Below are 17,343 nucleotides of genomic sequence, written 5' to 3' on the forward strand. Positions count from 1 at the left end.
TGGTTCTCACAAGTAACTATTTGTTTTTATACCAGATTTTTTAAAACTGCAGAACCTGTACCTGTCATTCACGCTGCTCTATTGATCGGTAAAAGTTACAAAGATAACACAGTTTCAGCTGGTTAGAAACTGGTTTATTTATAAAACTGTCATTATTTATTTATAGACTGGGGAGATAGGCCAAGATCCTACAAAGCTAAAAAGCTGATGAAATGATATACCATATATAAAATTAAACACATATGTTCTGTATCAAACAAGGTCCCAGTCTTGAGTACTTTACGCTCCAAGGCTTCTCATATAAAGGTGCCTTAAAGCAGTGGTGAGAGCCACAGAAGTGAAAGAGGTTCTAAGGAGTCTCTAGAACTTCTATGGTTTCCAGGCCTTTTGGTGAAAAGGCAAATATGGTCCCAGGATATACTGACTGAGGTATCTCTAGTAGAGACATCTAGATAAACAGAAAGCGTAAGATATGATCAGAAATGCTGTACTCAGCTCCTTCAAGTACAATATTTGAGGAAAATGAGAGCCGGTGCAGGAGAATGCTAAAAGAGAGTTAAAGGTAATGAAGAGTCTGTCTTATGAGAAGAGACTGAAAGAGCTTAGCCTAGCAAAACAAAGACAAAGAGGTAAAAAGATTGTTCTTTATAGATACATCTATATGTATGGTAAGCACAGGGTGCATACCCCAAATGATACTGCGTTTTAGAAAGTCATTAAAATTTAAAGCTAAGATTAAATTGCCTTTACAACTCTTTCTTTGTCATTCCAAACAAATAGATGAAGTATTGCTAAGATTATAGCCACTTTTATTTTCCCAGACAGAAGCTATTGCAAGAGTACAGCTTTCCCGGAATGGTCGTGGAGATAGCATTGCAATAGCCAACATTCTGGGGGTCCATTAACAGCGGTGTCACAGGTATCTTATTCCCAGATGTGCAGACATGAGCAGAAAAGCTGAAAAAGTGTGTTTGTTCCTCCTGTACTAAATACTGGTAACTTTTTGGAGCCCTATTATGTGGGAACCATGGATGTGGAAGGAGGCTGAGGTGGGAGCGCAAGAACTTCAGCTCATGTTTCTTCAGGTACTGGTGTCACAGCAACTGGATATGAAATCACATCTGAGCTGTAGGAAAAGGATAAAATTTGCCTGCCCAAAGAAGCAAGGTGGAGGATGTTGTTCCATTTCATGAGTACATGTCAACGTACGTAGTTTGGACTGTCTTTGGAGCCTTCATCTACACACTGATATCATATTTTAGTGTTGCATCTTCATTTGTAGAAACATCAATAAGACTGTGGGCTAAATAGACAGGAACAAACTAATTAACAACAAGACCGAACTCTTTTATACCTTTTAGTTACTACTGTCAGGTTCTTCTCAGTAACTTCTGAAGTTTAGGGATCTAACCTCACCTAGCCATACCTTATCTCTGTGGTGGACAGGCAGCTATCACTCCAAAGCATCTCATTCTAGAAAAAGTGATATAAATTGCCTTTTGCAGGTGCTTTATTTTCTCTGTCAACTCCAGTGAGAGGAAGCCTAGATGCCTACCTCTGACTAAAGGCCTGTCTTCTAGACGACGAAAGTTACATGAGATAAAAAACATTTGAAGGTGACAAAGGTACATGTAAATGCTGAATGAGAACAGACAGCCAAAGACAGCAAAACAACATGTATTTAGTATCTCAGTAACAAACAATAATTGAACATGAAGTTCCTAATCTTAAACCAGGAATCTGACATCAATTCCTGGCTGAATTCTTAGCTGGCTTTCTTTAGAACAGAAAGTAAATATCTCTTTTTGAGGATGTTTTGTTACCATATACTATTACATTTTTATTACTTTTGCCCAAAGTAATTCAAGTAGGGCACTTAATACTAATGTTTTGTGTAATCATAGATGTCCTACTGTAGATGGTGGGCCAGTAAAAGCCTTAATTATTTATAGTATGGTAGTTTTGTGTATTATGCATTTATACAGAAAGGAGTCTTTGCCTCATTTTATGATGCTCCTTGTTCTAAAGGAAATGTCAGATGTATGTAATGCACATAGGAATGTTATAGCATCTTACCTTAATAATACTTTAAAACCAATTAAACCGCTCTAAAGACTTAATTTTTTTAAATACCCAAAATGCCTTGGTCCTAGGGAAACTGTTGTGGAGATGGAATGGAAATATCTTTATGAATGACATGGGAAAAAAAAACATTTATTTGTGTGTTCCCAGGTTTTAGGTTTTTTAATTTTTCCTTCGGAGACAGTGAATATTCACTGGAAGAATATGCTTTGAACTTGCCTAGGTACCACACTGGACAAACTTTCAACCCTGCAGCTGGACCAATAATAGCTGTTTATTACTTACAGGATGTGTACTGTTTGATTCTAGATAATTTAAATGAAGCCAGGTAGAATCCCACATGAAAGACATCATATGAAATCTCTGGAAACGGCTGAGGTCCAGTTTGCATTTTAATACTTCTGGAGGTCTCACAAGTTTTCCTCTCATATAAATTAAAAATCCATTTCTGTAGTTTTCTTTAAGGCTAGTCAAGTTTTTTTTAATGATTTAAAATCTTAAAAAGATACTTAAAAGTGATGTATTTCATATTCAATATGTATTTTAATTCATCAAGTTGCAATGATTTTTTTACTTCCTGAGATAACAGCTGAAGGTTCTGTGATTTTTCTGCAGTGCCTGATGATATTACTCATATCTAAACGGCATAAATGTTTAGAGGAGTGTGGTAATAAAATCCATTAAGTAATGGAGTGTTAATACATAGCTGATGATCTGAAGCTTTGAAGAAAGATATCATTTTAGCATTGTAGACTGGTGCTTATTGAATGCTATTTGAAGTATTTGAAGAGTTATCTGTTTATGACTATGTCATGTTCTGTCCTGTAGTACTTTGGGCTACTTGTATTTTAAACCATTACATTCCTTTTCCAGCCCCAAAGTTTCAAAACATGCCCCCTTTTTTTTTTTTTTTTCTGAATCCATTTCTTTATGCTGGTGATTACTGTATGTATACAAGTCTCTATAAAAGTATCATAACGGTTACAAATTTTCTCCATCCCCATTTATGTGTTATCAAGAAATCCCTCTGCTCATCTATACACCCAGCTCTTACACATCATTTCTGGCACCTTTATTGAATAGAGTTTTATCAGGCATATTTTTTTTATTGACCCATGCCGACTGTTAAGCACTAAATGTTTTCACCATTGCTACATAGTTTACTGAGGTAGACATGACATGTCACATACAAATGCAAAATTAAATCATAGATGGTTGAAATTTTAAATAAAATCAGATAAGATTTTCTTGCTTGACAGTTAAGAAATGAATCTATCCAAAAGACTAAAGGGTATTATATTGCATGGAACAAAATAAGCACAGATTTTAGAACAAATGCAACAATTCGGCTGAGGCCAGGCATGCATAGTCAAACATATGCAAGTGGGTTTGTTAAAAAGACAGTTAAAAACTACTGGTTGCTATTATGAAAAGAGAAGTCTTAACAGCATATCGAACCTGATATTAAGTTGTTTTTAGATGTTGCCATACACAAACGAGATTAAGATAAGGGATGGGACCTTAGGCAACATAATGATAGTAATGTTTCCTGCTTTAATGAAGAGGAAGACAATACCAATGCATTAGTTCTTTTAAAATAAGCTGGTCTTCATTTAAAAAAAAATAAATTCAAAAATCATTTTTCTATAATGGATATGTATGAAATATTCAAAGCAGAATATGGAAAGAACAGAGTCATCTACAGTGGTTCTTTCACTGACAAAAGGCCCAATTCAGGAACATCTTTAACTCATGCATATAAATCAGCCCTATTCATGGCATCACTTAGTCTAACATATAACTTGAAACAACTGCCAAGTTAACTGTGTGTTTAAGTGTTGTTTGAATAAATATGATTTCACAAATCATACGAAAATATATGAAAATGAATCAGAAAAAAGAAATGTGAAATGCAAATGTGCAAGTGAGTATGCTTGAAGAGTATTTACAATAAAGGGAAATTGAGGGAAATGTAAAATCCACCCTGTCTCAAGGCAAATCTGAAATCTGCCAACAGTGTTTTTCATACTTCAACCAAAATAGTGTACAGACTGAAAATTGTGGCAACTTTAGGGAAAATGATAGAAGTTGGCATTTTAAAATCGTTAAAATATAAAAGTCAGGACTATCAGTGAAGTGTTCCTTGCATTATCTCTTATGTTATTCAGTTGTGACAAAAATGGTCAAATATATGCTGAGTTTAAAAAATCGGAGGGATTTTCTGGTTTATGTTTCATCATTAAAACAAACAAAGGACAAGACAAGACAACTACATTAAAAATGGGGGAGGGGAAGCATTTATTTTTGTTTGCAGTCTGAAGCTTAAAATCGTCAGAATTTTTTTTTAATGATTATTTTTTCACAGGACCATAATATGATTTCAGTTATGGCCTATAAATTTGCCAGCTTGTCAGTCTGTGACCACAAAATGTTTGGTTGTTTTCCCTGCCAGAATAGGACATTTGCATGAATCTCAAGAAATATTGCAAACTTTTGTTGTGTGTGGGTTTCCCTGGGAAATATCTGCAACCATCTGAGTTGAAGGGGGAAAAAGCAATTTCATAGGAGCAAAATAATTTACACTCAGAGAAGAGGGGAAAAAAAAGATTTTTCACAATGAATAGAAACTTCACATACGCAGTGTTTGTGTCTGGGTGCCAAAGCCTAGTTTTCTCAATCCATATTTAGGCACTTGCAGATAGGTGGCCTACTTGTCAGTAATACTAACATTCACAAATGAAAAAGAAATTGCCAGTTACTTCTAAAAACCAAGCAGCTTTTACAGAATTGCCTGGATACCTAAAGGGCCAAACTTCAGCACAGACTTTTGAAATATTCAGCCTATATTTTTAAAGATCTTGCACACCATATTGTAGCCACTAAAATGTTTCCTTTTGATCTTAATTGCAGGATTAATAAATCTCGACCCCTTATATGCAAGGTCCCAGGCAGTATATAATTATTCTTAGCTGAGGGGAGTTACTGTGCATTGCAGGTGCTATCCCTGACCACAGCAGGAACAGAAAAGGCTGTGGATCAGCGTTTGGTTTCAGTGTAGCAGCGTGTATACAAGGTGTGTACAGTCAAGCATATTATGTGGCTTGCATTAAGAATGCTGTTTCTTCTGGGTAGGAGAAAAGACTGTGAACCTGTCTGCAGAATAAAATACAGCAAGGTAGTCACTTGTTCAGCATACTGAGTAACACGATAAGGAGTCTTCTGTGCTTGAGGCATGTCTGATTATTCAAGTGACCACTGGAAAGGATCATTGAGGATTTTCATTTTGTTCAGGCTATGCAGTGCTTCTAGAACAGAAACTAAGTGCCCTTATGTGGCTTAGCTATGAATACTGGAGAAGAATTATCACAGGAATGGGATATATGGGAAGACCAGTGGGAGCTTCAAAGCTGAAAAGGACGATAACACGCTCTAAAGCTCACAGATGTTTCTTAGGAAAGTGTGCGCAATTCTGAGAAATGCACTGCAGCCAATGAGAAGTATTTTGTAAATACGATGCAATTAGGAAAATATTTGCTGCGTTATACAAGCTTAATGCTTTTGGTTAGGAGGCATTAGAAAATGAGCATTCTAATACCCGTCGGCAAGCGTGGGTGACATGTGACACGGCTGAGTAATCTGCAGGTGAAGGCACTTACGTCATTTTTTCTGCTAACCAAAATCTGTTTGCCCAGATCATTAAGAAGAAGATTGACAAGAGTGTTTCACACCTGCATTCCCTTCTTTCTCTACCAGTTCCAGCCTGGGTGAAATTTAAGGACCTGCACTGTCTCCACGCATATTATCTCAGACCTGCCTTACCCTTACCCCTTTGCAGCACGCCCGGTCTCAAAGCTGGAAGCAGGAGGGTCAGCTGCAGAGCATTCCCCTGGGAAGGCCATTCACACGATAAGCCCCAACTGTAACCACTTCAGCCTGGGTCACGCTCATCAATCACAGGAGTGGTCATACGCACCTGGTGTCAAATGAGAGTCAAAGAGCCAATGCCCAGCAGAAGAATCATCAGTCTGTGCCGATCAGCTTACAGGGTAGAGACATTTTAGAGCACAATGCAAGATCACTTTCTTTGTGCTCCCTAGTAGAAACAGTCTTTAGAATTCACTGACATTTAATCATCTGCCTCGTATCACTCCTTTTCAGAGTAGCTATTTTGGTGCTATGTGGGGGTTGTCACAGAAATGGTTGCCTAATTCTGATATAAGTTTTGTGATGTGCACCCAGATCTTGTGCTGATAAGTGTTTTACATCCAAATGTAATAGCAAAGCAAATTAAAAGTGATTCTGTTTCATGAAAGAGCAGTGACATACTTACCAGATATCCCTAGCTCTTTCAATAAAAAAAAAAAAAAAAACTAGCACAATTTCCACAAAGCTGGTGGAAAAATGTTCGTACATCAACGCACAAGTTCCCACTGCCTGCCCTATCTCTTTAGTCTCAGTAGTTACAGGTGAATGGATTTTCAGTAGGGTCCAATAAATCAGGACTTGTTCCATGTAAACGACAGGCACTGGTATTTTCAAATCACTGCCGGCCTTATAAAATGGCTGAGGTTCAGTGCTATTTTGAAGCTTAGCAGCCAGAAAAATACCAGTGCAACTGCCAAGAAGCTTGCTGCTTCATGCAGCAAGGAACACAGACCTAAATGAGATTTTTCCTTTTTTTTTCTTGTAGGGAGGCTGCAAGGAAGCAGGGGATGGGGAAAGGAGCTGCTCACTTGATTTTCCCTGAAATACACTGTGGCTGTAGATTTGAATCAATCCAATGAGTGCTTTACAAGTGGTTTTAAGAAGACATAAATGTTATCCAATTAATGGCTTCTTGTTTTCCTCTGTTGACATTAGTACATCTATATGTTTACAATATGCCAAAAGCATTTTTTTTCCAGGACAATTCCCTCAAAGTTCTGTTTGTGCAAGTCTGCATTTTGTTACTTATGTGAGTAAACGCTTAAATTTTACAGGTCCATGAGATATTTGCCCACAGGATTAAAAGAGAAAATCCTAAAAAAAAAAAATTAAAAAAAATTAAGATTCCTTTTAAAAAGCTAAAAACCACTTTTGCTTCAGAATTTAACTGGTAATCGATCTGATAGGCCCAGCCCCATGTTTCTTAAAATTGGATAATGTATCCTACTAGGGCTATGTTTGCTTCTTGTGACAGAGCATAGCAAAGCAAATTATGACCATAGCTGTAAAAGTTTGATCTTAGTGTGTAGTATTTGATATCTTTATGACACAGCAGAGTAACCTGCTTTTTTTAGGGATCATCCAGTTCAAACTTTTTGAAATCTCAACCTCATTTTGCTTATCCAGTTTTATGTAATGTTCAAAGATCTAGTAGGTAAGGTAGGTAAATTTTGCAGATCTAATATTGTGCAATTTCACTATGGACTTCTAATAATTACCATACTACTTTATATTTTAAAGTGCTATCTTTTTATTGTATCTTTTTTCTTATACTCACAACCAACCTCAAATCCTTTTACAACCTACAGAGGGATTGATACTAACTCAGAGTTTACGTAATGAGTCGGTTCCCAACACTGAATGAAAATAATTTGCTGCTGTGACAATGAATTAAAAACATTAATCAGGGAGTATAGACAACAAGCATAAAAGAGAAAGCAGATTTCAAAAAGATTTTTAACATTCAACAACAACTTTTTGTATATGTAATGTGCTGTGCATCATTCTATGAAAAGTACTTTTGATGATTTGGTCAACCTATTTTTGTGTTTTTCTGGAAAATCTTTCTTTTAAACATGGGCCAAAACTACTAACTCTGAGTCAGGAATCAGCCATGTATTTGTGATGGGATCCTCATTTGGTTGTAAATGAGGTAGAAGTACTGAGGCCTGCTAAGATGAGTGTAACACCAACACCTTTATGGGGCGGGGGGGGGGGGGGGGGGGGGAATGATTAAAAACTAAAATCTAAACACCTAGCTTTTAAAAAGGAAGACAAAAACAAAAAATACATTTTCTACAGAGGGAGATGAACACCCTTTTCAAGTCAAGGGTGTTTTGCAGCTAAGCATAGCTAGCTGAATGACAGCAAATTCTGCTTTTTCTGTTCTAGTCCTCAAGAAATTCTTCCCTTCACCTCCGAAAGCTGCTGGACTGCTGTGTTGTCTCCACTGCGGTCCTTCAATCCATGCATGAGCTGCAGGCCTCCCCTGCTCACTTGCTTGCTCACTCCATCCTGCAGCCGTCTTTTTTTGAGAACTCTCAGTAGCCCTAAGGGAAGGAGAAATCTTCCCTTCCTCCAAGAGGTCCGTCTTCATAAAAAGAACACAATGCATGCTTGGAAAAAATAAATCAGATGCCCAGCACAGCCTGTCCTGAAGTTCTGAGCTAGGTCGGCCTCAGACTTTGCGTACCAAATGCCATAGTTTAAGACTTCCTGAAGACATACATCTTTGAGAGTGATTGTGACATCTGGTTTAACGCTGCCTGAGAATGAAATTGGTTTAGCATAGTTTGAAAACATGTCAAAAGATTGTGTTTTTTTTTAAACACACACTATCCATTTGAAGCATTATTCTTGTTATCCATCAGGTGAACTCGGTAACGCTGGATATTCTCCAGAGCCCATTTCTCTTATGTTCCTGCCAGATGAATGGCTGAATTGTCAAAAAGCCATTGCAGTATGAAGATGAATTAGAATCACACAGTAGGGGTCACGACTACCCACATCAACTTCCTGCTTAAAACGTTTGCCACCTATTTGTGAATAATGAACTCCACTTACCTGAAAGTCACCTTACTACTGTAGTTCCTTCCAGGTCCCTATGCAGTCTGTGGAGACTGACTGCAGGCTTTTCCTTAGCGAAAGTCTGCCCACCTGTGGTTTGGTATTTGGGGAGTTGGGAGCAAGAGATGGGTCTCCATCTCTCCAACACTGTGCTCCTAAGTTCCTCAGGCAGTGTCTATGCTGAGGTAAGGCCATTTGGCAATTTGGCAGTCAGGCAGCTGAAGAGTAAAGGAGAAGAGACGACCATGATCTTGTAAGCTGTGTTAAGAGAAGTGCCCATTATACCAAATACAGGACCTCCCATGGTTGAATCATCACTCTGTTGTTGCACACTCTCACGAGCAAATTTACTTTTGTTCCTCAGTACAGTTTGAGATAGCTTATCCTACAAAAAGAGATCCTGAATCTCCTGGCACTTGTTCAATATTACACTCTTATCTAGCTTCCAGCTCGCTGTTACACCTTTGTAGCATTTTCTCCATTTGGGTCCAGTTCTGTATGACTCAATGTATTTTTCTTCACATTTTCATTCTTTCTTTTTAGCATTAAAGTAATTGTGGCCCTGTTTGCAAAGGAGTTAAAGTGTACAGTATTAGTAAGACTGCAGTCATTTGAAGTCTTGACATATCTGGGCAAACTGGAATGATTTGGCACCGAATTCAAATCAAAGCATCTTGCCGTACGTAAATAGAAGTGCAGTTTTAAATGGAAAGCTAAATACGGATGAAAGATGAAAGAGGTCCTAAAGAGCTCTGGCAAGTTTGTTAAGGTTATTACTTATGTTGTAACTTATGTGACATGGAAAAAGTATGTGGTCAAAAGACTACAGAAACTGCTAGATTTCTAGCCTGAAGAGTTTATGATCTAATGGTCTGATTCAGGCAAAATAGCCAATGAAGTCAAATAGGAAATGCACATGAATAAAAACTCATAATAAAGGAAACCTAGGCACAAACTATTAACTCAGATTATTTGTGTGTATACACTGCAACACGCAGATCATGGATCAAAGCCTGAAACATTGTGAGTCTGACTTTAAACAAAAATATTTTTTAAAGTTCTGCATTCTAATTTGTTTCCCTTCTGGTCTCTATGCTTTTAGAAAGCCCCCAGTTAATGCTTTCAAGCTTTCATCTGCAAACCTGAGGGCTAGAGACTTACATTTAGTGGTATCAGAGCTTTCAAGCAATCCCATTTATCAAAAAATTAAGTTTGCAAGGAAAAAAACACAAGACACTGCAAGAGTAAAGATATAAACAAGTAAGTTGGCAGCCTTAGATACACTAATATGGAGAACTTTATATTTTAACCAGCTTTACATATATAGAATAATTCTCAAAATACTTTCAAGATAGGGAAGCATTTCCCTTATTCCCTTTAAGTACATAGGAATTAAAGTGGGTTAGCTTTCTCATATCTACCAGCCAAACTTATAAATGAATACATGCAAAACGTAAAGAAGTAAATAACATATCATCTAAATATCTACTATGAACTGACCTAAATCCACCTTATGCATCTAGGACAAGTTTCCATGTGCTCATCTATCTCTTCCCAGGCACAACTTATTGAAAATTACCAAAAAATCTAAATCTCTTTTGTCTGTAATTGTACCTTCATGGATCAGACACAATAAAGGGTCTTTACTTTGAAAATTGATGAATATGTCATTGTGAATGTTGCTCTTATTTTTTGCCCCTTTTACATTTTCAGAAGAAGGTATGGAGACTTTTTCACATCTGATGATCAGACTTGCAGTTTCAGTCTGTACTAGGAAGTACAGCCTTAGAGTTATCAATTTTTGCTGTTCCTTGGCATTTAAATGTAGGGTCTAACAGCTTTCCAGATAAAGCATGAGAAAAGTGTATGTTGCAGTTGGCAGAACTGATTATGATTCTTTAAAAAAAATCACTTTGCTAAGCTTATACTACTGCCACTGTGTCCTAAGCTTTAAAAAACAAAACGAAACAAAACAAAAAACAGTCATTGATCAGCCTATGTTGTATATACTACAGTAAAGAGGCTTCTCATACAACTGTCCTTTCCTTATTTAACAATGTTATTACTGTGTGTTGGTTAAAGCACTGTCTATTCAATACTTCTATGGAAACTAGTATTTTGCCAGCAGTATGAGACAGTTCCTCTATAGAAGCAGTGGTAGATTTTTAACAGAGTCTAATCTCAAGCAGCTGCTAGAAATTTCATAACCATGTTACCTTGAACTTATCAGGAAAAAAAGAAAGTGAAGAGTCTAGTAATAGCACTGCTAATACCTCTGCTTTAAAACCAAAGGAACTGGGGGAGCCTGGGCCATCAGCAATTGATGTGCTGGATTAGACTCCAGATGCAGTATCCTCTCTGGCAGTGCCAATGCTACACTTCAAAGGAACTCCATAAGAGCAAATGGGACAAACACAGGAACACACACACCGGTCTCATCCCTGTTTCTGAGCAAGGATGAACTTAAATACCAAGGCACAAGGCTTAATATCCACTGTGAATTGTGTATAGCAATTAATTTTAGCTCTGTATAATCTTGATTTTCATGTAATTTAAAAAGTCATGTCACCTGCATTCATTCCTTAGATGAATTTTTATGTCAAAAAATAATGCTTTGAATTTAATTAGAACAGACATTTTACATAAGAATGCACAGAGTGAAAAGTTAAAGTCACACTCTTCTCAAGTCCATCTGCAGAAATAAGTGGGCACCATACTCTTCTCCAGCAGAGGTTTCTGAGCAGTAAACCAGAGTATTAGCTTCAAGAGATTTGCATTAGTCTAGTCCAAAGCAAAGGTAACAAAGCTATGGGTAATGTTGATGATGTATTCATACCATATTCATTCCATATATTCAGATTCACCCCACTCTGCACTTTCCTCATCAGATATCAGCTGCAAACCTCTGCTATCCAGAGCTACTGACTGATCTTAGGCAATATTTGTTTGCTTGGTAATGAAATTCATAGGGTAGAGGAACAGGTACAAATTCTATTATCAGCAGCCTGCCAGTATCACTTCTCTATCTTTTGCAATAAATATGCTACGGAAATGCTCACTGAAATCCCAATTTTGGCCAGTGGGAAAAATCAGTGGGAAAACTGAAAGACCTTAATACTATTTCAATGAGAAATCACTGATTTAAGAGTCATTAGCCCAGTGGTGCCAATACAACTCATGACCTCTTTGATGAAAAGGAGTAATGATCAAGCTGAGCTTCACAGCATCCAATACAAAAGAATCACTGGGGCAGAAGAACAAGTGATCATATTTTTGGTTTAGATCTACTCCCACGAAGTGCAGAATGGAAGACTAGTAATTGCTAACAGGCATTGAAGGCAGAAGTAAGCTATGAATATCTGTCACAACAGAAGAAAAAATAGTCAATATAGGCAATACAGTTCAAAGACACAGACCAGTCACTGGTTTGCTTATGCAGCATTTTAGAGAAATTCTAAAACAATGTAGAGACATAGCTATAACATTTTTAGGGAATTTAAATAATTACACTTTTGTACTACTCTCTATAGCATGGTTGCCTAGTTACGAAGCAGAGTCCTTGGAAAGACAAAGAAAGTAGTAGTCATACATGTTTAAATCCCCCAAAATATCAGCAATGGCTTGCCTATAAGTAAGGGTAATGCGAGCTTATAGTTTGGTATCTCACAATTTGCCAGAACTAGACACAAGCGTCGTACACAATTTTATGCCATATTTGAGATACACCTGTTTCTAGTTCTAAGTTATTCATATCAGATCATAAGCAATCACTGTACAAAGTTTGGAATCTGTCATTCACAGATTTTAGGTCACTGAGGTGTCCATGAATTCAACAATTCAGGGAAGCAATAAGAAAAAAAAAAAAAAGCCTACTTGTTTTATTAACTATCACAGATGTCTCTGCGAGATGTCACTCTGAGGTGCTGAGAATGCTGTAGCACCAGAATTATCTCAGCACAGTGGGAAGGGCAAAGGTAAAGTCAGAAGATTTTTTATTATTATTTTTTTAAGATATGCTATTATTCTGTAATTGATTTTGGGACTCCAGTAATTTATTCTGTAGGTTTTTCGAGTTTGTACGCTGTCTGAATTAATTGCATGTCTGATGTATACAAGGTGCACCAATAGTAACATGATGCCATGCTTGGTTCTATACAGACATCTTTGGCATCTATGTGTAAACCTTCCAATTCACATTTTACTTTAAACACACACCTTCTTTACACAATAAGAACAGTAAAAGCATTCAGGAATACAAGGTTTCACTCCTTTTATCACCCTGACTACTGAATTGTGCTGCAACTTGTAAGAATAAAATAAGACTTAAGAGCTGAAGGATCCAAGTCTGCCTCCTAAAGTACCCAGCCTGGATTTCAAACATCACAGGTAATTTTCTGGAGCTTATTTGTCCCAGAAGCAGTGAACTAGTAATTGCATGCCAGTTTAAGGATAGACGTAGCAATTATTAAAGCTAAACGCTGGCACAACAGAAACAAAGAAAGCCAGATTTCTATGTTAGTTATTAAGAGTTTCTCCATTCACATTAAGGTCATAATTTATATTGTGATGCTAGTATAATTTACATGAAAGATGTTTTGCTTTGACATTGTAATAAGATCTCTGTAGACTCTGACTGTTCTTTTCCATGGTTGGTATTTTTCACACCATCCTATTGTAAATACAATACACATTTATTGAGCAATTCAGTTTCAGTAACTGGCTCTGATAGTCTTAGTAAAAACACCAAAATTTCCAAAATCCCATTAAAACTAGCTTTCTCTACTGTTTAATTATTTTTATAAGAATGGGATAGTTGGCTAGAAAAGCATTGGAACCATGGGGATTATTTTTGTTTTTTTCTCTGTAACTATAAGGACATGATTAGACAGATGTTTCATTGCAGATTTGTTTTAGACCAGTGTGATTTAAAAACACTGAAAATATAATACCCTTTAGAATGAAGTTCAGTATTATAACTTTGAGGGAATTTTAACTATATTATAGTAGAACAAAGAGCTTTCCATCAGTTAATTAAACTAATATTAAAAATGAAATTCTAAATTCTCCAGATAAAGGCAGACATCAAAGGAGAGTAATATTGTAATAAAATACTTTGCAAATACTTTCTGTCTATTATCCCTCTTCATATTGACTGTCAAATAATTTAAATAAATGCCATTTCAAGAAACACTGTAATCAGAATGCTGTGAGAGGGAGTATACTCTCTACACAATATTTTATTCTAAGGTCATGGTTTTGAGATAGGGTTTGGATTAATTTTAGTGTGGAGACATGTTAATCTGTATAGACTTGATAATCTAAAAGTAATGTGATATAAATCCCAGTGGTGTAATTGTTTATGTGAACTTGCTGCTGAAAAATCTGATGAGATTATTCAGTGTATTAGGTGTATACTACGTAGATCAGTTTATTACTTTCAGAAACTCAGGAATAGGCTAAGAGATTAAATTACTGTGGTGGTTTTACCTTGCTAGGCAGCTGAACGCCACTACAACCACCTTCTCACTCCCCCTCCTCAGAAGAGCAGGGGAAGAAGAAAAGGAAGGAAACACCTCACGGGTTGAGATAAGGACAATTTAATTAAAGGAAAAAATAATTATTAAGGAGAAAATATTATTAATTAAACAATTTAGCTAGAGGGAAAAAAGGGAAGGGAGAAAAGGGAAAAAACAAACAAACAAAAAAAAACAAAGGCTGTGCGGAAGTGCAGAGGAAAGAAATTACTCTCTACTTCCCACCAACAAGCGATGCTTCACCACGTCCTTGAAGCAGGGCCTCAACGCATGTAGCCGTTGTTCTGGAGGACAGACGTTTTCACAATGAGAGCCCACCCCGCCCCTCTTCTTCCTTTTTTGACCTTTTATTGCTGACATTTTATTGCCACATACCATGTGGTGTCACACCAATATCCCTTTGGTTGGGTTAGGTCAGCTGCCCTGGTGATGTTCCTTCCCCACCTCTTGACCACCTCCAGCCTGCTGGCTCTGGGGGGGTTGGAGGGAGTCCTGATGCGGTGCCAGCACTGCTCAGCAGCAGACACAGCACCGGTGTGATACCAGTGCTGTTCTAGCTCCAAGTGCAGAGCACAGCGCTGTGTGGGCTGCTGCAGGGACAGCTAACATCCCAGCCAGAGCCAGTACAATTACCTACTAGATCTGGCCACAGTAGCTCAGAAGGTAAGGAATACAGCAGTTGTAATTGTGATTTTAGTATGGTGAATAACAATTTTGAAATCTGGAAATTCTTAAATCTCTTTTGGAGGATACGTTTCCATGGTCTCCTAAATTTTTCGGATTCTACATAGCTTTAAAAAATATACTGTGAATGTAGAAACCAAAGCTAGCTGATTCATTTGGCCTACTTAAATATGTGAGACTTTGTGATTATCCAGGTTCTTCCTGATTATCTCCCAACAGTGGAGACCTTCACAGTTCCTGAGCTCCTTCTAAGAACTTTGTAGTATTCTTTCTGCAAAATTTTGACCTTTCACTAGTGTTATTTTTATGATACATTTCCAATTATCTGCCTAATTTAATATTATTTCTCTTTCTTTTCCATTAACTTAAAAAAAGAAATAAAAAAAAAAATAGCAGTATACTTATATGTCTTTGTGGTGCATTGATCACTGTTCCTTACTGTTATACTGCCTAACTATAAAAACACTTTCATGCATCATTGTGTGTATATACAGGTATATGTATGTATATATGAAGCAGAAGTGGTTATCCCTCCACCAAATATATAAAATTTTTGAGTTTTATAGTTCAAGACAGTTTTCTATACTATTTTTTCATACTGAAGTCTATAAATTCTTTCAAGTCAAGGAAGTGCTGAAATATATGCATTTTATATTGAATATATATGATTTCTCCAGTGTGTTTAATCAGAAACTTTGCAACATTGAGATAAGCTTTTTATATTTTGAATGTCAGATTCTTTCCACAGTTATGTGACCCCAGGCATTAGTTCAGTAGAAGATAGTGAGTTCTGTATTCAAAAAAAAAAAAAAAAGAAAAAAAAAAAGAAAAAACTGAACAGCTTGAAAATGCAGACTCATTAACGTAAATTTAGAAGACTTTTTTAGATGCAATGTGCCATTTTTCTATCACCTCTGCACTCCCACCGGTTTTGATTTGTGTCTGCACACAATCAACTTATTCATTACCTGCCTTATACACTTTTTCCCACTCCAGGATTTGGAACAGACACACCATAGGCTGCAGTGATGGATGACCTACTCTTGCCCAGCTAAAGATTTCTCTGTCTTTCTACAACATTCAACGTATTCACTGCAGTAAGTAGTTATTTTACCTTGAGGAAGTTAATGGTTAAGCACTGAGCTGGAAAACATGCTTTGTACAGAATGCAATCAGAGTACTGATGGCTTGCTTTGTCTCACTCACCACAGATATGAAGACCCTCCAGGTTCTACATCAATCACTCTTTCTTCTCAATATCTATACAAAGGCACTGGGGAAAATTATGAGACATCATTTAAAGTACCAACAACATGGATCACTTTCTGTCCCAATGGATGGTAAGTCTCTTACTCTGTAAAAGTTATCTGCTGTCAGCTATGTCCAAAGTCAGAGTGAATCCTGCTCAGATCCATGGATAATGCCACATGAAGTGTATAGACTGCACTGTTTGTTCTCTTTAGGTAAAATTCTTTCTGCTGTTCTCTTCTAGGCTTCCCATAGGAAACTGTGAGACTGTTCACACTTGACTAGTTTTATTTTAATTATCATTGAATCATAGAATGGCTCGGGTTGGAAGGGACCTTACAGATCATCTAATTACAACCCCCCTGCCATAGGCAGGGATGCCACCCACTAGATCAGGTTGGCCAAGGCCCCATCCAGCCTGGCCTTGAACACCTTTAGGGATGGGGCATCCACAGCTTCCCTGGGCAACCTGTGCCAGTGCCTCACCACCCTCTGAGTAAAGAATTTATTCCTTATATCTAATCTAAACCTACCCTCTTTTAGTTTAAGACTATTCCCCCTCGTCCTGTCAATATCTACCCACGTAAAGAGTCCTTCTCCATTCTTTTTATAAGACCCCTTTAAGTATTGAAAGGTTACCATGAATTCTCCCCAGAGCCTTTTCTTCTCCAGGCTGAACACTCCCAGCTCTCTCAGCCTTTCTTCACAGGAGAGGTGCTCCAGCCCTCTGATATCTTTGTGGCCCTCCTCTGGACTCAATCTAACAGCCCCACATCTCTCTTGTGCTGGGGGCCCCAGACCTGGACACAGTAGTCCAGGTGGGGTCTCATGAGGGCAGAGCAGAGGGGGACAATCACCTCCCTCGCCCTGTTGGCCACTCCCCTGGTGATGCAGCCCAGGGTGCAGTTGGCCTTCTGGGCTGCAAGCACTCACTGCTGGCTCATGTCGAACCTTTCATCCAACAGAACCCCTAAGTCCTTCTCCACAGGGCTGCTCTCAAGGAGTTCTTCTCCCAGTCTGTACT

At 37.6% G+C, this 17,343-nt stretch overlaps 2 long non-coding RNA genes across 3 annotated transcripts in view; both read left to right on the plus strand.

Moving 5' to 3' along the window:
* Positions 1–17,343, plus strand: part of LOC310883050 — a 37,188-nt gene that overhangs the window by 1,405 nt on the left and 18,440 nt on the right. Inside the window, exons 2-3 of the long non-coding RNA XR_014573310.1 lie at positions 16,068–16,168; positions 16,283–16,411. This is a non-coding gene — a long non-coding RNA (uncharacterized lncRNA). The remainder of the gene's footprint in view (positions 1–16,067; positions 16,169–16,282; positions 16,412–17,343) is intronic.
* LOC310883054 lies at positions 5,927–8,957 on the plus strand. Of its 2 annotated transcripts, XR_014573312.1 has the most exons (3): positions 5,927–6,128; positions 6,773–7,446; positions 8,179–8,957. It is a non-coding gene; the product is annotated as an uncharacterized lncRNA (long non-coding RNA). The 2 variants fall into 2 exon arrangements; XR_014573311.1 differs by having other exon boundaries at positions 5,927–7,446.

The sequence above is a fragment of the Anser anser genome (genome assembly GCF_964211835.1).
Source record: "Anser anser genome assembly, chromosome: 1".
In the NCBI taxonomy this organism is placed as follows: domain Eukaryota; kingdom Metazoa; phylum Chordata; class Aves; order Anseriformes; family Anatidae; genus Anser; species Anser anser.